Below are 25,555 nucleotides of genomic sequence, written 5' to 3' on the forward strand. Positions count from 1 at the left end.
GACACAAAATTGGGCAGGGCAATAACTTCACAACATGAAGCAGATATCCTACAGAATGACCTGGACAAAATAACAGAGTGGGCAACGACATGGCAAATGAGGTTTAACGTGGAGAAGTGTAAGGTTTTGCACTTGGGGACTAAAAACATAAAAACACAATACACGTTAGGAGGGGAGCCCTTGGGGGAATCAAAAATGGAGAAGGATCTGGGAGTCTTGGTTGATGATAGATTAGGAAACAGCATGCAGTGTCAAGCGGCAGCTTCCAAAGCCAACAGAATATTAGCATGCATAAAGAAAGGGATGCATTCCAGAGATAAGACTATAATCCTTCCACTTTATAAAACTCTGGTCCGACCGCATCTGGAGTATTCCGTCCAGTTCTGGTCGCCAGTCCTCAGGAGGGATGTGTTGGAGCTGGAGAGAGTCCAGAGAAGGGCAACTAAACTAATTAGGGGATTGGAGGACCTTGACTATGAAGAGCGTCTACAATCGCTTGATTTATTCTCCCTGGAGAAGAGACGTCTGAGGGGGGACATGATAGCAATTTATAAATATCTTAATGGGGATCCCAGCTTAGAAAAAAAGCTGTTCATTCGAAGGGATTGCATGAGGACTCGAGGGCATACAATGCGATTAGAGGAGAAGCGTTTTAACCTCAGGCAACGCGGGGGGTTCTTTACTGTTAGGGCAACAAGATTGTGGAATTCTCTACCACAAGAGGTGGTTTCTGCGGGTAGTATGGTGGCTTTCAAAAGACTCTTAGACTTACATCTCAAGGATCAGAACATTCAGGGGTATGGGAGATGATTACAGCCACACATACCTACACAGGTTGAACTAGATGGACTATTGTCTTTATTCAACCTCACCTACTATGTAACTATGTAACTATGTAACAAAATAATGGGGTGGGCAACTACATGGCAGATAAGGTTTAATGTTGAAAAATCTAAAGTAATGCACTAGGGTGCCAGTAACCAGAAAGCAAGCTACGCACTAGGGGGGGAACCTCTGGGTGAGTCTAAGATGGAAAAGGATCTGGGGGTACTGGTAGACAACAGGCTTGGCAGTGGCATGCAATGCCAAGCCGCTGCAAGCAAAGCCAACAGAATACTGGGATGCATAAAAAGGGGATTCACTTCAGAAATAAAGAGATTATTCTGCCTCTCTACAAGACTCTGGTCTGGCCACATCTGGAGTATGCTGTCCAGTTCTGTACACCAGTCCTCAGGAAGGATGTGCTGGAACTGGAGAGAGTCCAGAGAAGGGCAACAAAAATAATTAGGGGAATGGAAGACATCAGCTATGAGGAAAGACTACAAGCACTGAACTTATTCTCTCTGGAGAAGAGACGATTGAGGGGGGATATGATATCAATGTACAAATACTGTACTGGCGACCCTAGCATAAGGGACAAACTATTCAGAGAAAGGGAATACAATAAGACATGTGGCCACTCACTAAAACTAGAGGAAAGGCAGTTTAACCTTAAAATACGTAGGGGGTTCTTCACTGTAAGAGCAGTAAGGATGTGGAATTCTCTTCCACAAGCAGTCGTATCAGCAGGGAGCATCGATAGTTTCAAAAAACTATTAGATGGGCACCTTAAAGACCACAACATACAGGGGTATACAATGTACGGTTAACAGAAAACACACACGCACATCATAGGTTGAACTGGATGGACGGATGTCTTTTTTCGACCTCACTAACTATGTAACTGTGAACTTTATTGGCATCCCAGTCTTAGTCTGTGGGGGTTTACTATTGAGTTGGCAATTTTTTTTTACAAAAACAAATAAATAAATACATTTGGAATACATGACTAAACATAATAATTAAGGCTTACGCCAACATATAATATATGAACAAAAGGGTTTTTTTTTTTTTGGGCAAATAGCACAGACATTTTTAAATTTCTTCACATCATTACCCAAACTTTATTAACATTTAGACCAAGAAACATAGATCATCATGTGTATGTAGCCTTTCTTCAAAATCTAAGGGAGTGTCCTGATATTCCTCCGCACAGCTACAGGCCTGATATTCCTCCACACCTTTACCCAGACCCTTTGCTGCAATCTGTCTCTCGAGATCCCAAATTTTCCCTACCTCACCAAGAATTTCACACACCACCACTGCAACAGGAAGGACTTTCTGTCGAAGGGATACCTGACACCGTGCATTCCAGGTGTAATATCGGATTACTAAGCTGACTAGAAAAAGAGTGTCCAAATCAAATCCCTTGTGATTCTGCAATGTTCCCTACACCCACTCAGCATAAGACATGCTAGGCAAGAAAGGAATATTCAGAACCCTCCCCACCTTTTTATAGACTTCTACATTTAAAGGGCAATGAAGCAAGAAGTGGTCCATGGTTTCCACTCCGCTCTCGGACAACCACGGCTGTCCAAAGAGTGGCACTCCACGTTCCCCCTCACATAGAGCCTAAAGTGAAAAGCAAGGCAGGCATGGTCCCTAAACTTCAAGGGAATTTATCAAACGTAAACCCTCCCTCATGATATGACCTGGGCTATCCCTTAAGGCCAGTGGTGCATGAAAGACAGTACCCACGATCTTCTCACCCAGGAGTCTCCACTGTCTAAGAATTTTCAGGCATGGGGCAACATAAGCCGGTAGCTTACCATGCTTGATCCTTAGGGTTTTCACTGGCCCGCCATTCTCCTAACAGCCCAAAAAAGGCCTAAACCAGATCAGGAAAATACCTACCCATCCAGGCGGTCTCTCTGCTAGCATGTTGAGATAGGGGGGAAAAAGGGGGGTGGGACTTTAAATGAGGCGCACGATGGGGAAGTCATGCGTCTCCATCCCTGTTTGTTAGAACATAAGGTAAAAGTTGGGACTTTAGATGAGAGACACGACACTACTGCCCTGGTAATGGTAACATTTTATTACATATACGATAGAAGGCATATGACATGACATGTACATTGTATTGAGCAGTATAGATAGCAGAGCTGGTACATGATCCCCAAATCCAGATACATAATAATGTAACGCTTCGGCGTTTGGTTAGTGAACTGGATTTGCAGCTGCTGAATTTCCACTCAGTAGTCGTGTAGAGATGTGTTGAATTACCATATCCAACTCTCCAGACTCATCATTGTGGCCCAGCCTGCCTCACCATGCAAATATACAGACACTCAGATAAGATGTTCCTGGAGTGATAGGTTGTATACGATAGTATAGAGGTGATGTGCTGAAAGGACAGGCGTGAGTAGTGATAGCAATGATAGGCACTCAATAGTAATGTTCTGGAGTGTTAGCAGATGGTGATAGATAGTATGCAGATAGGTTAGCAATCATGTACAATAACAGGTGGTAGGGGACAGCAGATGAAGTGTACAGGAATTGCTAACTCAGTGCAAGGATATAGATGGTAGTAGACTCAAGAGCTAGCAATCTATGTAACAGTGCAGATGATAGAAATAGTAATGCATAGATAGCAACAGTCTTTAGTATGCAAGAGTAGATAGTGTAAGTTGATAGGAAGGAATCCCCTGTGGGGTACTTATCACTTGTTGGTTTAGAGAGATGAGGGGTCCGGTAATGAGATAAGGATCAGGTAGCGAGATACAGGATCAGTAGCGAGATACAGGAAATAGCTGGAGGCTTCGGCAGCGTCAGACAAGGCTGTGTAACAAGCAGTTTGCACGAACACCTTGTGAGTGAAAGCTGGCGATTGAAATAGCCGCTCAGAGCGGCGCCTAGTGATGACGTCATGAGAGTTAAAGGGACAGCAGCTAAATGCGGAAAAAATGGGCTGGAAGGGTACCGAAGGTACCAGAATCTTACAGTACCCCCCCCTTAAGGCCGGCTCCGGAAGGCCTATAGCACTGGTCTCTCCGGGTATTTGGAGTGGAACCTTCGTATAAGCCTGGGAGCGTGAACGTCAGAAGTATCCAACCAGGTGTCGTCTTGGGGTCCATAGTTTTTCCATCTTATGAGATATTGGAGTTTCCCTCTGTGGATACGAGAATCCAAAATCTCCTTAATCTCAAATTCTTCTCCGCCCTCAACTTGTACTGGAGGTGGAGGCGAGATGGTAGGTCTTATTCCTTGATTGGGAACATGTGGTTTCAGTAGCGACACGTGAAAGATGGGGTGTATTTTAAGATCTGCCTGTAAGGTGAGTTGAACTGCAGCTCTCCCAATGAGCTTCTCAATTGGTAAAGGTCCTAGAAACAAAGGTCCAAGCTTCTTACTGGGGATCTTTAACCTTAAGTTTTTCGTAGATAGCCAAACGAGATCCCCAATAGCATATTGAGGAGAAGGTCTTCTACGGAGGTCGTAGTACCTTTTTTGTTGGCTATGAGCATGTGAGATGGTAGTGTTAAGTAAACCCAGAGAGTCTTTTATTTGGGTAAGATAGTCAGAGGCTACTGGGTTACTTGATGGCAGGATGCGTGGTGGAAGAAGTGTGGGATGAAACCCATAGTTTAGGTAGAATGGACTTTGCTTAGTAGTACTGTGGGTTGCGTTATTGTAAGCAAATTCTGCCAGAGGGAGGAGGTCCACCCAATCATCCTGTAGGTATGAGGTGTAGCAACGCAAATATTGTTCAATGCACTGGTTGACTCTTTCAGTTTGTCCATTGGTCTGAGGGTGGTAGGGAGAAGTAAGTTTTCGCTCAATTCGTAGTATATGACATAGAGCTTGCCAAAACTTGGAGATGAACTGTGAACCTCGGTCAGATAAAAGAGTCTTTGGAATTCCATGTAGCTTGAACACATGTTTCACTAATAATTCCGCTGTTTGCTTAGATGAAGGTAGTCTGCGAATAGAAATGAAATGTGCCATCTTTGTCAGATGGTCCACTGACACTAGAATGGTAGTAAATCCTTTGGAAGGTGGTAATTCTACTATAAAGTCTAAGGACACAACTTCCCATGGAACTTTGGGTATTGGTAGACTGCAAAGTAGACCAGATGGTTTTGTAGTGTCAATTTTGGACCTTGCACAGATGTCACATGAGGAAACAAATTTTTGTACAGACGTCTTCATATCAGGCCACCAAAATTGCCTGGTGAGCAAATTGAATGTTTTAGTCATACCCATATGTCCTGCCATAGGTACGTCATGTGATAATTCCAAGATCTTGGTATGCTTACCAGGAGGTATGTAGAGTTTGTCGTTAAAGTAGAGGAAGCCTTCTGCATCAGCACTTAGTTGTGGTGGTGGTGAATCCAGTCCTATACTATGCAGAATCTCTTCCTTCAAGGAACGAACAACACCAATAATACGGTCATGGGGTATTATAGGAAGTGAAGGGATTTCGGCGCAATTATCTTTGGTTAGCCGTGATAGCGCATCCGCTTTTTTGTTTTTGTCTGCAGGCGTGTAGGTCACTAGGAAGTTGAATCTTAGGAAGAATAATGACCAACGTACCTGCCGGTGGGAAAGAGTCTTGTTGGTCTGAAGGTATTGGAGATTCTTATGATCTGTATATATGAGTATTGGCAATCGAGTACCTTCAAGTAAATGTCGCCAATTTTCTAGTGCCAGTTTTATGGCAAGCAACTCTTTTTCACCCACTGGGTAATTCACCTCTGGGCTACTTAGTGATTTAGAGAAAAAAGCAACTGGGTGGAGTGGTGAAGTATTCGTTGGTCGTTGGGAAAGAACTGCTCCTACAGCCATATTTGACGCATCTACCTCCAGGATGTATTGGAGGGATGGGTCTGGATGGCGTAGTATGGAAGCAGAAGTGAAGCTTGATTTTAACAAGCGGAAAGCTTTATTTGCTTCTTCAGACCATTTGAATGGTTTCTTTACACTTGTAAGTTGTGTGAGTGGTCTCACAATAGAAGAGAAGTTCTTGATGAACTTCCTATAGAAGTTTGAAAATCCAAGGAATCGTTGTAATGCCTTACGAGTTGTTGGTACAGGCCAATCCAGTATACACGATATCTTGCTCATATCCATCTTGATACCGTTCTTAGATATGATGTATCCTAGGAATAGTACTTCTAACTTATGAAATAGGCATTTTTTCAATTTTACGTATAAATTGTGTGCGAGTAATCTGGATAGCACAAGTCTTACATGTCTTACATGTTCGGACAAGGACTGAGAATAAATGAGTATATCATCCAGATATACCACAACACAAACATCAAGTAAGTCTCTGAAGATGTCATTTATGAATCGCTGAAATGCTGCGGGAGCATTACACAACCCAAAAGGCATCACTAGATATTCGAATAATCCATATCTGGTTCTGAATGCCGTCTTCCACTCATCCCCATTACGGATTCGGATGAGGTTGTATGCCCCTTTTAGGTTCAATTTTGAAAAGTAGGTAGCTCCGCGCACTTGTTCAATGAGTTTGGGAATGAGAGGTAAAGGATAGCGATCCTTTATCGTAATGGTATTTAATTGCCTATAGTCAATAATAGGCCTGAGACTTAAATCCTTATTGCGGACAAAGAAAAGTCCTGCAGCTGTGGAAGAAGTAGAGGGTCTAATAAACCCTTTCGCTAAATTCTCATCCAAGTATTCCTTGAGATGAGAAAGTTCATCCTGAGAAAGAGGATAAACATGACCGAAAGGTAGTTTACTATTAGGGAGTAGATCAATAGAACAATCGTAGTCCCTATGGGGAGGCAATGCTTGAGCATTTTTCTCAAGGAAGACTTCAGATAGATCCTGATAGCATGATGGTGGTGTAATTTCATCCGACACCATGGACAGGATTTTTTTATGAGATTGGAGGTTACACATGGTCAGTAGTGAGAGGGGAAGGTTAGAGTCCGTGTTTTCCAATCAATGATTGGTTGATGTATGTGTAACCAAGGAAGTCCCAAAATAATGGGAAAATGTGGTGAAGGTAATACATCAAAAGTGGTGGTCTCAGCATGAGACTCGTTAGCAGTAGAAAGGAGTGCTTGTGTCTGATTGGTAATTGGACCAGAAGATAACGGAATACCGTTAATGAAACTAACAGAGACAGGTTTAGATTTTGAAATAATAGGTATTTTATTTAAAGTAACAAAACTAGTGTCAATGTAGTTCCCACAAGATCCTGTGTCGATCATAGCCTTGGTGGTGATCCTATTGTGGTCCCACTGTAAGGTCAAATGAATAAAAAGATAGGGATTAGAAAAAGAAGTCGTTAATCCCCCCAGCAAGACATGTGAACACTCACCCTCTTTTTTGCGGACAAGGGGACAGACGCTTATCAAATGATCCGGGGAGGCGCAGTACATGCAGAGATTTTCAGATCTTCTCCTGGCTCGTTCAGTAGACGATAATGGTGGGCGTATGGTTCCTACCTCCATAGGAGTAGGGTCAAGGGGCGAAACCCGAGAAGGATTGGATAATGGTACTCCCATTTTCTCAGCCTTTCTTTCTCGCAGTCGCCTGTCAATATTGATGCTGAGTTGTATTAAGGCATCCAAAGTGCCAGGTAAATCCGCTCGGGCGAGCTCGTCTTTAACGGCTTCTGATAACCCGAGTCTGAACTGGGTTCGCAAAGATGCATCATTCCACCCTGAATCAAGGGTCCATCTTTTGAACTCTGCTACGAAGTCTTCAACAGGTCTCTTTCCTTGTTTTAAAGCCCTCAATTTGGCTATCAGCAGTACTCTGCCTATTTGGGTCTTCATATAAGCTGGCGAGTTCTGCTAAGAATAAAGGATAGGAGTTAAGAAGAGGGTCATTTTTCTCAAAGAGAGAGTCTGCCCAAGCCCGTGGATCACCCGACAAGTATGAGATAGTGGTGCAGACTTTAATTTGGTCTGTAGTGTAAGTACGAGGTTTTAAATTAAAAAGCAATTGACATGCGTTTTTAAATTCACTAAATTTTTTCCGATCACCTGTAAACACTAGAGGAGGGTTTATTTTGGGCTCACGAGGTTGAGCAGCAGTGAGCTGTGAAACACGGGCTATCTGCTGTCTCAAAGTCTGATTTTCATTTTTCACTTCAGCAAGGGAAAGGATTAAAGCATCTACTTTTTGTGTTCGTTGTAACACATGAGTGGCTAATTCTGCTGAATCCATTTTTTTTTCCGGTGTTCGTGCAATCTGTAACGCTCCGGCGTTTGGTTAGTGAACTGGATTTGCAGCTGCAGAATTTCCACTCAGTAGTCGTGTAGAGATGTGTTAAATTACCATATCCAACTCTCCAGACTCATCATTGTGGCCCAGCCTGCCTCACCATGCAAATTTACAGACACTCAGATAAGATGTTCTTGGAGTGATAGGTTGTATACGATAGTATAGAGGTGATGTGCTGAAAGGACAGTCGTGAGTAGTGATAGCAATGATAGGCACTCAATAGTAATGTTCTGGAGTGTTAGCAGATGGTGATAGATAGTATGCAGATAGGTTAGCAATCATGTACAATAACAGGTGGTAGGGGACAGCAGATGAAGTGTACAGGAATTGCTAACTCAGTGCAAGGATATAGATGGTAGTAGACTCAAGAGCTAGCAATCTATGTAACAGTGCAGATGATAGAAATAGTAATGCATAGATAGCAACAGTCTTTAGTATGCAAGAGTAGATAGTGTAAGTTGATAGGAAGGAATCCCCTGTGGGGTACTTATCACTAGTTGGTTTAGAGAGATGAGGGGTCCGGTAATGAGATAAGGATCAGGTAGCGAGATACAGGATCAATAGCGAGATACAGGAAATAGCTGGAGGCTTCGGCAGCGTCAGACAAGGCTGTGTAACAAGCGGTTTGCACGAACACCTTGTGAGGGAAAGCTGGCGATTGAAATAGCCGCTCAGAGCGGCGCCTAGTGATGACGTCATGAGAGTTAAAGGGACAGCAACTAAATGCGGAAGAAATGGGCTGGAAGGGTACCGAAGGTACCAGAATATTACAAATAATCACATGTTGGAGTATAGGGGAGTAAACATAGTAGAATAAAATCATAACAACATCAAACTCGACGCGTTTCGTGGACTTAGTATTGCCACTTCCTCAGGAGTAGTTGTATGATCTGGATCTATAAAAGATATATGTGTATCAGTATAAGTAAATAACATCAATGGAAATTGATGAGAGCTGGAAGGGGAAGTGAGGGAGAAAAGGGGGAGGGAAAACCACAAATCCCCGATCTCCCCAAACTTACATGTCAGCTCTGGCTGCGATTGGAACTGAAGGTGGAACCTGACCCTCGGTGTCTCCCATGGGAGCCGAGGGTATGCAGAGGCAGAAACACCGGGCAAGCCATGTCGCACACCTAAGGGAGCATCAATGGGAGTGCATAAGGGAAAAATTGGTAGAGAAATGTAGAATGAATAAAGAAGTAGTAGAATGAATATGTAGTTGAACATTCTATGGATATGAGTATGTGTTCAATATATGATGGAGAATGTATGCAATGAAGTTAGTAGTAATGTAAAAATCTGAATAAAAAATTAAAAATATTTTTTGCTATTGTACATATGTATATACAGTAAGTATGCTACTTTTTAATACATGGTATGAATGCCTAGAGCAAAACTCGTAAAAGTATATATAGTAAATGAATATATTATATATATATATACATATATATATATATATATACATATGTACTTGATAATATACGTATGATGAGTTATATAGTGGATGTTGTCCGAGTGTATATATTTAGTCAATATATAATAGAGAATGTATGAGAAAAAGCGTAGTGAGCTACATAAAGATTGTAAAAAGATATATTGGATCAATGGGAATGTGTGTAAAATAATATATATCATAGATAATGATGCTAGCATAAGTGTGAGTAAAATAGTGTGGGGGTGAGATAATGAGTGTGATTGAAAATAAGGAAAAGGTGAGAAGATAATGGAAACACAGGAAGAAGGTGAGTGATGTGAAGTCACTGGGGGATAAGAACCCCAAAAGAGAACGAAAATCCATGGTGTGCAGAAAAGAGCATGTGCGGGGAACATGCAAAAAGATAGTGAAAATAGTGAGGTGAGTATACCCAAAAGTAAGGAAAATATGTGAATAAAATATATACCCAAAAAGCGCATTTCCGAGCTCCAGAAGGCATACGCATTGGTCGCCAGGATCACCACCCCATGCACACCCAGCGCCACGGCAGTGCATATGAGCGGGGTCGACACGGGAACGTCAGCTGCATTGCAGAGCCATCCCGTGGGGCACCTAATATGCGCTGCGGAGGGGAAACAGACGTCGGCGTGTTGGCGCCAATTGACGTCACACGTCGACACAGAGCGTGACGCCGATGTGTGGCGGCTCCGCCCACCAAAACCCCCGCACCCCAGGGGGAGGGGGAGAAGGTAGGAATACGGCACACATCGCGGCTCCCGGTGGGGACATAAGGTGACAGGCAGACCCAAAGGTCAACGCTCACAGACTTGAATTTGTACTGAGCAATAGCATATGTGGGAAAACGTCACAATGTTCCATAATCAGGTTGTATTTAAGTAAAGGAAATATAAGTATAGGAGAACCCCCACTAAATCCGGGGGGGGGGGAAAGAATGTAGAGACACAACTAATTGGGCTAACAATTGGTCAGCCAACAATGGTGGTCAATACAAACAATTGTGTATACTTATATATAAGAGTATAATAAACCATGACAGTTCGCGTGGTGTCTCTCCCTCCCTAATCACATTGAGATAGGGGGGAAAAAGGGGGGTGGGACTTTAAATGAGACGCACGATGAGGAAGTCATGCGTCTCCATCCCTGTTTGTTAGAACATAAGGTAAAAGTTGGGACTTTAGATGAGAGACACGACACTACTGCCCTGGTAATGGTAACATTTTATTACATATACGATAGAAGGCATATGACATGACATGTACATTGTATTGAGCAGTATAGATAGCAGAGCTGGTACATGATCCCCAAATCCAGATACATAATAATCACATGTTGGAGTATAGGGGAGTAAACATAGTAGAATAAAATCATAACATCAAACTCGACGCGTTTCGTGGACTTCGTATTGCCACTTCCTCAGGAGTAGTTGTATGATCTGGATCTATAAAAGATATATGTGTATCAGTATAAGTAAATAACATCAATGGAAATTGATGAGAGCTGGAAGGGGAAGTGAGGGAGAAAAGGGGGAGGGAAAACCACAAATCCCCGATCTCCCCAAACTTACATGTCAGCTCTGGCTGCGATTGGAACTGAAGGTGGAACCTGACCCTGGGTGTCTCCCACGGGAGCCAAGGGTATGCAGAGGCAGAAACACCGGGCAAGCCATGTCGCACAACTAAGGGAGCATCAATGGGAGTGCATAAGGGAAAAATTGGTAGAGAAATGTAGAATGAATAAAGAAGTAGTAGAATGAATATCTAGTTGAACATTCTATGGATATGAGTATGTGTTCAATATATGATGGAGAATGTATGCAATGAAGTTAGTAGTAATGTAAAAACCTGAATAAAAAATTAAAAATATTTTTTGCTATTGTACATTTGTATATACAGTAAGTATGCTACTTTTTAATACATGGTATGAATGCCTAGAGTAAAACTCGTAAAAGTATATATAGTTAATGAATATATTATATATATATATACATATATATATATATATATGTACTTGATAATATACGTATGATGAGTTATATAGTGGATGTTGTCCGAGTGTATATATTTAGTCAGTATATAATAGAGGATGTATGAGAAAAAGCGGAGTGAGCTACATAAAGATTGTAAAAAGATATATTGGATCAATGGGAATGTGTGTAAAATAATATATATCATAGATAATGATGCTAGCATAAGTGTGAGTAAAATAGTGTGGGAGTGAGATAATGAGTGTGATTGAAAATAAGGAAAAGGTGAGAAGATAATGGAAACACAGGAAGAAGGTGAGTGATGTGAAGTCACTGGGGGATAAGAAACCCCAAAAGAGAACGAAAATCCATGGTGTGCAGAAAAGAGCATGTGCGGGGAACATGCAGAAAGATAGTGAAAATAGTGAGGTGAGTATACCCAAAAGTAAGGAAAATATGTGAATAAAATATATACCCAAAAAGCGCATTTCCGAGCTCCAGAAGGCATACGCATTGGTCGCCAGGATCACCACCCCATGCACACCCAGCGCCACGGCAGTGCATATGAGCGGGGTCGACACGGGAACGTCAGCTGCTACTTCTTTATTCATTCTACATTTCTCTACCAATTTTTCCCTTATGCACTCCCATTGATGCTCCCTTAGGTGTGCGACATGGCTTGCCCGGTGTTTCTGCCTCTGCATACCCTCGGCTCCCGTGGGAGACACCGAGGGTCAGGTTCCACCTTCAGTTCCAATCGCAGCCAGAGCTGACATGTAAGTTTGGGGAGATCGGGGGTTTGTGGTTTTTTTGTGGTATATATCTTTTATAGATCCAGATCATACAACTACTCCTGAGGAAGTGGCAATACTAAGTCCACGAAACGCGTCGAGTTTGATGTTGTTATGATTTTATTCTACTATGTTTACTCCCCTATACTCCAACATGTGATTATTATGTATCTGGATTTGGGGATCATGTACCAGCTCTGCTATCTATACTGCTCAATACAATGTACATGTCATGTCATATGCCTTCTATCGTACATGTAATAAAATGTTACCATTACCAGGGCAGTAGTGTCGTGTCTCTCATCTAAAGTCCCAACTTTTACCTTATGTTCTCTGCTAGCATGTTACCAAAATTATGTTTCAAAAACATCAGAGAGAAGAACACTACTGGTTTGACCATCCCTAGGCTACCCTTCCACCTAGACAGGGAAGTCACATTCTGCTTCACAAGATTCAGCCTGTTCCCCCATAAGAATTGGAAGAAACAACTATAAATCCTGGTATAGAAGGACTCTGGTAAGATACAAACAAAGCTGACATACAGAAAGGTAGGAATCAGGTAGGTTTTAATCAAGTCCACCCTTTCCCTCAAGGAGAGCAGCCACCCCTTCCAGCATTTCACCTTGACATCAGCATCATTCAACCTTAGACTTTCTGCAGAGGCATTGGGAAGGTGTCCGGAAGTGCAAAGCTGTCACCTTCCTCGCTCATCCAAAAAACTTCACTTTTATCACGGTTGATCTTGGAGCCTGATGCCTTGGAATACTGCTGTCAGGGAATAATGATGTGGGAGATCGGGAACTCCTTGCTATCAAGATGCTCTGGAGGAGTGGAGATACCTGTTGGAAGGAGCAGCACATCCTATCCTCATCTACACCGACCATAAGAACCTGGAAAATTTAGGAACAGCCAAACGCTTAAGACCTCGCCACGATGGGCACTTTTTTTTTCTAGGTTCTCATTCCACATCACGTACCGTATATCAAAAAATATAAAACCAGACGCTCTCTCCCGGATGTACGACGGCCCAAAGGAAACTCGCGTACCAGACACCATTTTAACCGAAGGTAATTTCCTGTTGTTGCAGGCTGATCTTCTTTCCTTTCTGAGTCAAGCCACGGTAGATGTTCCCCGGCCTCCTGGAATTACTTACTATGGAGAGGAGACCACATTTTCGTTCCGGAAAGTGCCCGTGTGACCATACTGGGACTCTGTCATGACCATTCGCTGGCGGGCCATTTTGGGATTCGTAAAACCCTTGACCTTATTCAGCGCATGTTCTGGTGGCCCGACTTGGAGAAGAGTTGCAAGCAGTATGTTCCCTCTTGTGCCATCTGCACCTGAAGCAAGACTGCTGGAAACAAAGCATGGGGCTTGCTCAGACCACTGCCGCTTCCTGACAGACCATGAAAGATAATTGCCATGGACTTTATTGTGGAACTTCCTCCGTCATGGGTGCTCTGCCATTTTTGTAGTAGTGGACCGTTTGTCAAAGATGGCCCATTTCGTGCCACTAAGGAGTACACCTTCCGCTGCGGAGACTGCACAGGTCTTTATCAAAGAAATAGTGAGGCTCCACGGGGTCCCAACAGACATTGTGTCGGATAGGGGGTGTTATGCGGCTGGTGGAAGCCTGTCGTGCAGAGAAGGCTTACCGTTGCCGGTGGGCGGAGCTTGGATGGAAACCCCTGAGGTGAGTAGCACAGGCTAGCCTGAGGTGCGGGGTCTAAGGATCTACCGGTCTTCACCAGAGCCTCTGATGGTGAGGATGGATTTGGTTGCAGGTGGATACCAGGTCGCGATCCCCAGGGTCGCCCCACCAGTTGGTAACTGGTCAAGGTCCGAGGATGGATGAGCCGACAAGGAGAATCCAGAAGAATAGTCAAAACGAGCCGGGGTCAGGACGGGCAGCAAACAAGCGAGGTCAGGGATGAGCCAAAGGTCAACAGGTATCAGACAGGAATCAACAGGAAGCAGGTTCGGGAACACAGGAGAGCTGAAGACAAAACAGCAAAGTGCAAATGCACCAGCTGCCTTTAAATAGGCCTTCTTTGGCGCCAAACGTCCGGGTCAATGTGTGAAAACGTGAGTACGCATAATAATATGCGTGGGGTCACGCACGTTAGAAAATGCGCATTGGCTAATGCATATTAGCCAGGTGCTAATTCGCGCATGTGCATTAGCCAATTAGCGTTTTCTAACATTGCCCCCCCTTAAGGGCAACCTCCGGGTGCCAAACAAACTCCTTTTCTGTGGATGGGCAAGAAAAAATGCCTGGATTAAATCTGCAGCATGGATGTTCCTCTCCGGTTCCCAGGAATTCTCTTCCTGCCCATAGCCCTTCCACTTGATCAGGTACTGGAGCTAGTTATCTCTCTTCCGACAGTCAAGTATGGCCTCAACTTCATACTCCACGTCTCCATCCACAATCACAGGTTCGGGAGGTCCAGAATTTCTGCCAGGGAAGGCATCAGGAATCACGGGCTTTAAGAGGGAGACATGGAACACAGTAGTGAAGCACCGGAGGTATTGCTCCAGGGTCTGGTTTGTCCTCTCGGTTTGACCATTAGTTTGAAGATGGTAGGATGAGGACATAGCCAGGTCGATCATCAGGAGCCCACATAATGCCTTCCAGAAATGGGATGTGAATTGCACCCCTCTGTCAGAGATGATACTGGTAGGTACCCCATGTAGCCTTACTACTTCCTTGAGAAAGATGTCTGCAGTCTCTTTCGCGGTGGGAGTATCCTTGAGGGGTAAAAATTGGACCATCTTGGAAAGTCGATCCACGACCACAAAGATGGCAGAGCACCCTGTTGAAGGAGGCAGTTCCACAATGAAGTGAACTGGGAGTGGTCTGAAAAGCCCCCAAGCCTTGCTTCTTGCGGTCTTACTCCGGTAGCAAGTGGTGCTGCAAAGGACATAGTGTCTGCAGTTCTATTCCATCTCGGGCCACCAAAAGGTGCGCTGCAGAAGGTCAAGAGTTCTTTGGATGCCAAAAGGACCGGCTAGAAGATGATCATGACAGGCACCCAGAACTGCCACTCGGACGTCCTCTGGAACGAAAATCTTGTCCCCGGCCCACAACAAGCCATCCCTGCGTGACAGGAGAGTTCCCGACGGGTCAGAAATATTAGCCGAGGCTTGCTCGAGACGGGACCTCAGGCCTGTGAGAAGAAGCAGAAAGTTCTTTTCAGACAGAATGGTGTCAGGTACTGGGACCTTTTTAGGGTTGGCAAACATCCGAGACAGGGCATCTGGTTTGACATTTTTAGATCCAGGTCGGTAGGTGATGTGAAACGAAAACCTAGAGAACAACAGTGTCCATCGTGCCTGACGGGGTCTCAGACGTTTGGCAGATCTCAGGTACTCGAGGTTCTTGTGGTCCGTGAAAATGAGAATAGGGTGTGCCGCACCCTCAAGCAGATATCGCCATTCTTCCAGGGAGGCTTTAATAGCCAGAAGTTCCCGGTCTCCCACATCATAATTCCTCTCCGCCGTGGAGAGTTTTCGGGAAAAGAAAGCTATTGGGTGCATCAGGTCTTTGACCCCCTGTCTTTGGGAGATGACTGCCCCAATAGCGACTTCTGAAGCATCTACCTCAAGGAGGTAGGGTAAGGTGGGATCTGGATGGCTCACGATAGGAGCAGATGTAAAGAGCTTCTTTAAAACCATGAAAGTGGATTGGGCCTCAGGAGGCCAAGAATAATGGACATCTTTCTTGGTGAGATGGGTGATAGGGGAGATGATGTTGGAGAATCCCCTTATGAACCTCCTATAAAAATTGGCAAAGCCGACAAAGCGCTGTACTCCTTTCTTGTCAGATGGCGGAGGCCAATCCAGAATAGCGGAGACTTTCTGGGGGTCCATCTTTATTCCTTCCGTGGAAACTATTAGCCCCAAAAATGAAATGCTGCTTTGCTCGAAGTCGCATTTTTCAGCCTTGGCGTAGAGACCATGCCGGCATAGGCGGCTGAGAACATTTCGGACATGCTCCCGGTGTTGTTCCAGGGATGCAGAAAAGATCAAAATGTCATCTAGATATACAATGACAAAGATGTCCAGCCAATCCCTGAAGATATCGTTCACGAAATGTTGGAACGTAGCAGGAGCATTACAGAGGCCGAACGGCATCACTAGATACTCAAAATGTCCGAACCGGGTGCGGAAAGCTGCCTTCCACTCGTCCCCTTCTCGGATACAGACTAGGTTATAGGCCCCACGAAGATCCAATTTTATGAACAGGGCAGCAGACCTGAGTCTCTGAAAAAGCTCGGGAACCAGAGGAAGGGGGTAGCGGTTCTTAATATTGATCTTGTTTAGATCTCTGCAGTCAATGCAAGGTCAGAGAGAATGATCTTTCTTTTCTACGAAGAAAATGCCTGCCCCTCCCGGGGAAGTGGATGGGCGGATGAACCCTTTTTTTAGGTTTTTGTCCACATAATCCTTCAGCACGTCCAGTTCCCGTTCAGATAAGGGATAGATCCGGCCGAACGGAATCTCCGCCCCAGGCAGCAATTTGATGGGACAGTCATACAGACGATGAGGAGGCAAGGTCTCGGCGCCCCATTTACTAAACACGTCCAGAAAGTCGTGGTAGGCCTGGGGCACGACGGAGCGTAAGTCAGGCTCAGACTCAAGGCAGAGTAGGGCTTTGGAAGCTTTGAGCAGCATGGGTAGGCAGGAGTTCCTGCAATATGATGACGGGAATTTGATGGCTCCTGTGGTCCAATCGATCTGCGGGTTGCGGGCCTGCAAACATGGTAAACCCAGGATAACGGGAAATAACGGAGATGCAATAACGTCTAGACTTATCATCTCTTTGTGGCCAGACGAGGAGATCATGGGAAGAGGAGGGGTTTCCTGGGTCACAGGTCCGGATTTAATGTGGGACCCGTCAGCCAGAAAGATGGTGAGGCCTTGGGTCTTAGGCTGGAGAGGTATGCCGTGTTGAGCAGCGAAGGTGTGATCAATAAAGCAGCTGCAGGCTCCTGAATCGATGATTGCTGTAACCTGGACGGGACCTTCCGAGAGCTGCAATGACACAGGGAAAGCTAGGTGAGAGGTATTGGTAACTAGAGATGATCAAACGGTTCGGGTCGACCATCGGTTCGACCCGAGCATTGGGTGTTCAAAATTCGGCCGAATTCCGAACTTTTTGCGTTAAAAGTTCGGTATTCGGTCACCAGAACCGTCCATAATGCAAAGGGACAGGAATTGGGCTTTAAAAGCCCGTGATTGGCCCAATGAGGGGGCAGGAGTCTGCTAGGAACGGGATTGGAGTGACTACGGGGACAAGAGGCCAATCAGGAGTGAATACGCCCCCCAGTATATAACATAGCCCCGCCTAACCTCTAGCCCAGTACAGAGACTGTGGAAGAGAGTGGAAGCATTTATGTTACTCCTGCTTTGTTACACAACGTTTGCTGCATAGCCGAGTGCTTCTAAAGCTCCATATCAGCAGAAGAGCATTCAGCTTACAGACAGGGTAGTTAGGAATACAGCGATTGTGCTGTTTGTTTGAGTTAGGAAAAAAAAAAAATTTAAAGGGACAGTGTCAGTTAGAAATTGTCTTCTGCTGTATGGAGCTGTTCTTTTAGTGTGAGGAAAGGGATATGCAGTGTAGTTAGGGTACTATATACAACTATAGTTAGATTCAACACTCTAGTTTTTGTAGGGATAGTAAAAGTGGCAGGGTTCCGTCTAGTGAGCACGTTGCACTGCTGATATATCTACAGCAGGTATACGTGCTTGCTAGTCAGCAAAATACATTGCAGCGATACACACACATCTGCTGTATTTAGCGGCAACTTTGGGTCGCATAGCAGTGTGCATTTTGCAGGTGAATTTCACCGCGCAGAGTTGCCAAAGCCTCAGTGACAACTTAACGCCTGTTCTTGTAAGCGTTAAGTCCACTGTGCAAAAGGCTTTGCTACTGTGCATCACACACATCTGCTGTGCCGTAATTAGCGACAACTTTGTGTCGCATAGCAGTGTGCGTTTTTCACCGCGCATAGAAACATAGAAACATAGAATGTGTCGGCAGATAAGAACCATTTGGCCCATCTAGTCTGCCCAATATATCTGAATCCTATGAATAGTCCCTGGCCCTATCTTATATGGATAGCCTTATGCCTATCCCATGCATGCTTAAACTCCTTCACTGTATTTGCAGCTACCACTTCTGCAGGAAGGTTATTCCATGCATCCACTACTCTCTCAGTAAAGTAATACTTCCTCATATTACTTTTAAACCTTTGCCCCTCTAGTTTAAAACGGTGTCCTCTTGTGGTAGTTTTTCTTCCTTTAAATATGCTCTCCTCCTTTACAGAGTTGATTCCCTTTATGTATTTAAAAGTTTCTATCATATCCCCTCTGTCAGTTCTTTCTTCCAAGCTATACATGTTAAGGTCCTTTAACCTTTCCTGGTAAGTTTTTTCCTGCAATCCATGTACTAGTTTAGTAGCTCTTCTCTGAACTCTCTCTAGAGTATCTATATCCTTCTGGAGATATGGCCTCCAGTACTGCGCACAATACTCCAAGTGAGGTCTCACCAGTGTTCTGTACAGCGGCATAAGCACTTCTCTCTTTCTACTGCTTATACCTCTCCCTATACATCCAAGCATTCTGCTGGCATTTCGTGCTGCTCTATTACATTGTCTTCCCACCTTTAAGTCTTCTGAAATAATTACTCCTAAATCCCTTTCCTCAGATACTGAGGTCAGGACTGTGTCAAATATTCTATATTCTGCCCTTGGGTTTTTACGCCCCAGGTGCATTATCTTGCACTTATCCACATTAAATTTCAGTTGCCAGAGTTCTGACCATTCTTCTAGTTTTCCTAAATCCTTTTCCATTTGGCGTTTCCCTCCAGGAACATCAACCCTGTTACATATCTTTGTGTCATCATCAAAAAGACAAACCTTACCATCGAGGCCTTTTGCAATATCACTTATGAAGATATTAAACAAAATTGGTCCCAGTACAGATCCCTGAGGTACCCCACTGGTAACATGACCTTGTTCTGAATGTTCTCCATTGACTACAACCCTCTGTTGTCTGTCACTCAGCCACTGCCTAATCCACTCAACAATATGGGAGTCCATGCTCAATGACTGTAGTTTATTGATAAGTCTTCTATGTGGGACAGTGTCAAAAGCGTTACTAAAATCTAGATATGCAATGTCTACTGCACCTCCACCGTCTATTATTTTAGTCACCCAGTCAAAAAAATCTATAAGATTTGTTTGACATGATCTCCCTGAAGTAAACCCATGTTGTTTTTCATCTTGCAATCCATGGGATTTAAGATGTTCCACAATCCTATCCTTTAATAGGGTTTCCATTAATTTGCCTTCTATTGATGTCAGACTCACTGGTCTATAGTTGCTCGATTCCTCCCTACTACCTTTCTTGTGAATGGGCACGACATTTGCCAATTTCCAATCTTCCGGGACGACTCCTGTTACTAATGATTGGTTAAATAAATCTGTTAATGGTTTTGCCAGCTCACCACTAAGCTCTTTTAATAATTTTGGGTGTATCTCATCAGGACCCTGTGACTTATTTGTCTTCACTTTAGACAGCAATCTTAGAACGTCTTCCTCTGTAAAGACACATGCATCAAACGATTCATTAGTCATCCTTTCAAGTGGAGGTCCTTCTCCTTCTTTTTCTTCTGTAAAAACTGAACAGAAGTATTTCATTAAGGCAGTCGGCTAGCCCTTTATTCTCTTCTACATACCTTCCGTCCTTTGTTTTTAATTTAGTTATTCCTTGTTTTAATTTCCTTTTTTCATTTATATATCTGAAGAATGTCTTATCCCCCTTTTTCATAGACTGAGCTAGTTTTTCTTCTGCCTGCCGTTTAGAAGTTCTTATAACTTGCTTGGCCTCTTTCTGCCTAATCTTGTAGATTTCCTTATCTTCATTGCCCTGGGTTTTTTTATAATTACAAAATGCTAGCTTTTTATTTTTAATGATTTGGGCCACTTCTGCTGAGTACCACAGTGGTCTCTTCCTTTTTTTGCTTTTACTGACAAGTCTAATGCAATTTCCTGTTGCCTTCAATAATGCACCTTTTAAGTAGTCCCATTTCTCCTGGACTCCATGTAATCCATTCCAGTCTGATAAGGACTCATTTATGACTAATTTCATTTTTGAAAAGTCTGTTTTTCTAAAACTTTTGTTTTTGTGTGGTGTGACTCTTTCACAGTTCTTATATTAAACCACACTGACTGGTGATCACTAGATCCCAAGGTTTCGCCTACAATGACATCATATACCGAATCCCCATTTGTGAATACCAAATCCAAAATAGCCTCCCTCCGGGTTGGCTCCTCAACCACTTGTTGCAGAGACAACCCCAGTAGGGAATTTAGAATATCTGTACTCCTGGTAGAACTTGCTATTTTGGTTTTCCAGTTTATATCTGGAAGATTGAAATCTCCCATAATGATAACTTCTCCTTTCATTGTCATTTTAGCTATTTCTTCAACTAGTAGATCATCTAGTTCTTTAACTTGACCAGGTGGTCTATATATCACACCTACACGAGTTACTGCATGATTAGCAAACTGCAACGTAACCCAAACTGACTCTATGTTGGCCTCACCAACTTGTATTAGGTTAGATTTAATGCTATCTTTCACATACAGGGCCACTCCTCCTCCTTTCTTGCCTTCTCTGTCTCTTCTGTATAAAGAGTACCCTGGTATGGTTATGTCCCAGTCATTTCTTTCATTAAACCATGTCTCCATAACAGCCACTAAATCTACATTCTCAGATGCCATTATTGACCCAAGTTCATTGATTTTTTTACCTAAACTGCGAGCATTTGTAGACAGGACTCTGAGCTTATCATTTCTTAACCTCTGTGCTTCTGACCTGTTCTGGCATTGTTTCGGGGGGCAAGTGGACTCTTGTATTTTCACTCTTTTGCCCCCCCCTTCCTAGTTTAAATACTCTTTCGCAAATTCTTGGAGTTGTTCACTAAGTACATTTGTTCCTTTGAGAGAAAGATGCAAACCATCTTTTTTGTACAGTTCCTTTCTATTCCAAGTAGAGCTATCATGAGAAACAAAGCCAAATCCTTGCTCTTGACACCATTTACTAAGCCATATGTTGAACTCCTTTATGCGCCTCTGCCTATCATTCTGAACATTATGCACAGGCAGAACTTCAGAAAATGAAATGGTGGATGCAAAATCCTGCACGTCATTTCCAAGTGTGATAAAAGATTTTTTCACCTCTGACACTTCATTGCAAGCCAGGTCATTTGTCCCTAGATGGACAAGAACATCCACGTCCCCTTCCTGCTTTGCTTGCTTAACAATATTAATAATACGTCTTCTATCTTGTCTAGCAGTAGCACCAGGGAGACATCTCACAAAACCATTTTCTTTAAGCTCCACACTTCTTATGATTGAATCACCCAGCAACAGCTGCTTCCTTTGAGACTTCACTTTATCTTTTTTGTCCTTGGCTGCAGTCTTGCATACATTAGACATAGGAGTCGATGGTTTCTCACCCTCTGTGCTTGAGTCCATATCCATGTTGTCCTTACATTCTGAGAGTGCTGCAAATTAATTATGGAGAACCACCGACTGTGGGACTTGTCTTCTATCCACCACTCTAAGTCTTCCAGAACCTACAGTAACCCATCTGCCATTTCTGGGGGTCCTCTGTGGCAGTGGCATTGCAGCAGTCCCAGCTGGAGTTTGTTTAACAGATAATTTAAATATCTCTGATTTCAAAAATGCAATTTCCTGCTGCAGTAAGGAGAATTGTCTACAGATCTGACAGCATCCGAATCTCCAAAGAGTGGAACATGAAATAAATGCACAACAATTCCTGCACTGAACCAAGTCTGCCATTTTAAAGAGGAGAAAAAAAAATTGTAAATTTAAGTCAAACAAATCTTACCTTTTTTTTTTTTTTTTCTTTTTTCCACCTTCCAGCCTACCTCCTGACTACCTCCTGCAATATCTCTTCACTGTACTTAAAATGTTGTACTTGAATGGAGTACTTGCAGCGCAGAGTTGCCAAAGCCTCAGTGACAACTTAACGCCTGTTCTTGTAAGCGTTAAGTCCACTGTGCAAAAGGCTTTGCTACTGTGCGTCACACACATCTGCTGTGCTGTATTTAGCGACAACTTTGGGTCGCATAGCAGTGTGCGTTTTTCACCGCGCAGAGTTGCCAAAGCCTCAGTGACAGCTATGTCAGGTAGACCAAGAAAAGGCATACGTGGCCTTGCTGCGGAAAGGGGCACAGCTTCTAGGGTGTCTAGAGGCAAGGTTGGAAGTGGTGGTCATTCCTCAGCCAGGTCACCATTGCGATTGTTCTCCCGCAGTGGCCAAGTTATACGTCCACAGTACGTACAGGAGGTGGTGGAGTATATTACCAAACCCTCATCATCATCATCATCTGCAACTACAGTGACCCAGGCAGAGAAAAGTGGTCAGTCTTCTGCAGTTGGCAGAATAAATAAAGATGAGTCCATGTCCACCTCAAATCCTCCCTTAGACCCAACTTCAGACATGGCAGAGGAGTCAGCTGAGCTGTTTGACCACAGTGTCAGCCATCTACTCCAGCCTGATTCTCAGTCCTTTATGGAGTCTAATGTTGGATCTGAGGTTGAGGAGGAGGCAGAGCAAGCAAGAGGAAAGAGCAGATGGCCCACTCCATCTAAGGCCGCACCTGTTGTCTCGCGGGCCACGACTGATGCTCAGTCCTTTATGGAGTCTGATGTTGGGTCTGAGGTTGAGAAGGAGGCAGAGCAAGCAAGAGGGGAGAGCAGACAGCCCACTCCATTTAAGGCCGCACCTGTTGTCTCCCGGGCCACTATACAAACCTCTTCTTGCTGGGCCTTTTTTGAGACATCTCATGCAGATCAAACAGTTGCGATCTGCAAGATTTGTCATAAGGGAATACAACGTGGCAAAAAGGTCAACCACTTGGGTACAAGCTGCCTAACCAGGCATTTGACAACCCACCACTTGGCCCGTTGGCAGGAGCATTTGAAGAACACGCAAAAGGGCCAAAGATCGGTCAGTCGGCCTCCTAGTCCTCCTCGCGCTCCTCCTCGTGCTCCACCTGCACATCAGTCTGTCCCTGCTATAGTCACTTGTCACCTGTTGGCAGCCTCTACTGACAGGGATGATGATATAGCAGGCAGTGTCGCATCTACCTCCAGCACACCACCAGCTGTAACATCTAGACGGCAAATTTCGATTCCACACATGCTGGAACGGAAAAAAAAGTATACTCCCCGCCACCCACATGCCCAGCGTCTAAACAGTAGTTTGACAAAACTACTGGCTCTGCAACTCTTACAATTTAACCTGGTAGAGTCTGCTCCCTTCCGCGACTTTGCGCAGTTCCACAGTGGCAGGTGCCAAGTCGGCATTACTTTGCCCGTAAGGCCCTGCCATCCCTATACCAACATGTGGAAGGCAATGTAGTGTCGTCCCTGGCCAAGTCAGTCAGCCATAAGATACACCTGATGGCTGACACTTGGTCAAGCAAACATGGGCAGGGACGGTACATTTCTGTCACTGCTCTTTGGGTGACACTGCTTGCCAGCGGAAGGGACTGTAGCCAGAGCTCGGTGCTGCAGCCAGTATTGCCCCCACGTCTGCAAACAGCTGGTGGTGTCGCTGATCCGGGTATATCGATCACTTCTACCCCCTCCTGCTCCTCCTCCTCATCCTCCTCCATGCCCTCCTCTGCAGCATGGTCCTTTGAATATGATGAGGTACCACGTAAGCGTTCAAAGGGCTATTCTATGTCTCAGGCCAAAAGGTGTCATGCAGTGCTGCAGCTTGTGTGTCTAGGGGACAGGCAGCACACTGCCCCTGAGATTCTTGGGGCTCTGCAGGCACAGGCCCAGAGGTGGTTGACGCCACGCCAGCTGCAGCCAGGAATGGTGGTTACCGATAATGGGTGTAACCTCCTGGCCGCCCTTCGGCAGGGAAAGTTGACCCATGTGCCATGCCTGGTGCATGTCCTGAATCTCCTGGTACAGCGTTTTTTGAACTCGTACCCGGGAATGCAGTATGTGCTAAGGATGGCAAGAAGGGTGTGCAGTCACTTCAGGCGGTCGTACAGTGCCACTGCTCGTTTGGCCGAAGTGCAGCGCGAGTTTCACCTGCCGGTACACTGCCTCGTCTGTGACATGCCCACCCTCTGGAACTCCACCTTAGCTATGCTGCAGCGCCTGTACACGCAGCAGAGGGCCCTCAATGAATATCTCTGCGAGTACGGCACCAGCACTGGCTCAGCGCGCCTGGGCTTTTTTTCACCACGGCAGTGGCTTTTGATTAAGGATGCATGCGCTGTCCTCTCGCCATTTGAGGAGGCCACAAGGATGGTCAGCCGGGACAGCGCATGCATCAGTGACACCCTACCGATACTGTTTTTGTTGGAGCACACTCTGTGTGGCATTATGGACAGGGCAATGGAGGCAGAGCAGCAGGAGGAAGAGGAGGACTTCCTTGCCTCTCAATGCCCCCTTTATCGTGAGAATCCTGACCCCATTATGCCTAGCTCCCAGAGGCCCGAGCAGGATCCAGGGGTGGAAGAGGAGGAGGAGGAGGAGAAGGACGATTCTTCTGGAACTTTTGCAGGCTTTGAGGAGGAGGAGGAGGAAGACATGCGGCAATCTGCAAGGCCTAGTTTGACTCCCTCGGGACAATTTGGAGTAGTATGTGGCTGGGAGGAGGAGGAGCACGTTCAAGATCATGTCGTTTTGAGTGAGGCAGCTTCTGAGGCCTTTGCTAATTTGCAACGCATGGCAAACATCATGCTTCAGAGCCTGCGAAAGGACCCCAGAATCAAGACCATTAAAGAGACTGACCACTATTGGTTGGCCACCCTTCTTGACCACCGGTACAAGTCAAAAGTCTCTGAGCTTTTCCCATCCACCCAGAGAGTCCACAGGATTAAATTCCTTGAGGACAGTCTCAAGAGGATTCTGGTGAACACGTTCCCCGACTCCCGTAGGGTAGGGTGCAGGGGCGGGGACAACCTACCATGGACTCTACTGCGGGTCACGAGAGGAGCGTTGGAGAAGGCGTGCGGTTGATGGATGCCTTTCGGTCTTTTTTCAGTCCTCACTGCCCAGGCCTCTCAGCTGCCACATCGCATTGACAGCGTCTGCATAACATGGTGGACGATTACGTCAGGGCACAAACTGACACAAAGGGCTTTTCATGTGACAAATCCGATCCACTGGCATACTGGGTCTTAAGATTAGACCACTG

The sequence above is a fragment of the Pelophylax lessonae genome (genome assembly GCF_965119305.1).
Source record: "Pelophylax lessonae genome assembly, chromosome: 8".
Taxonomy (NCBI): Eukaryota; Metazoa; Chordata; class Amphibia; order Anura; family Ranidae; genus Pelophylax; species Pelophylax lessonae.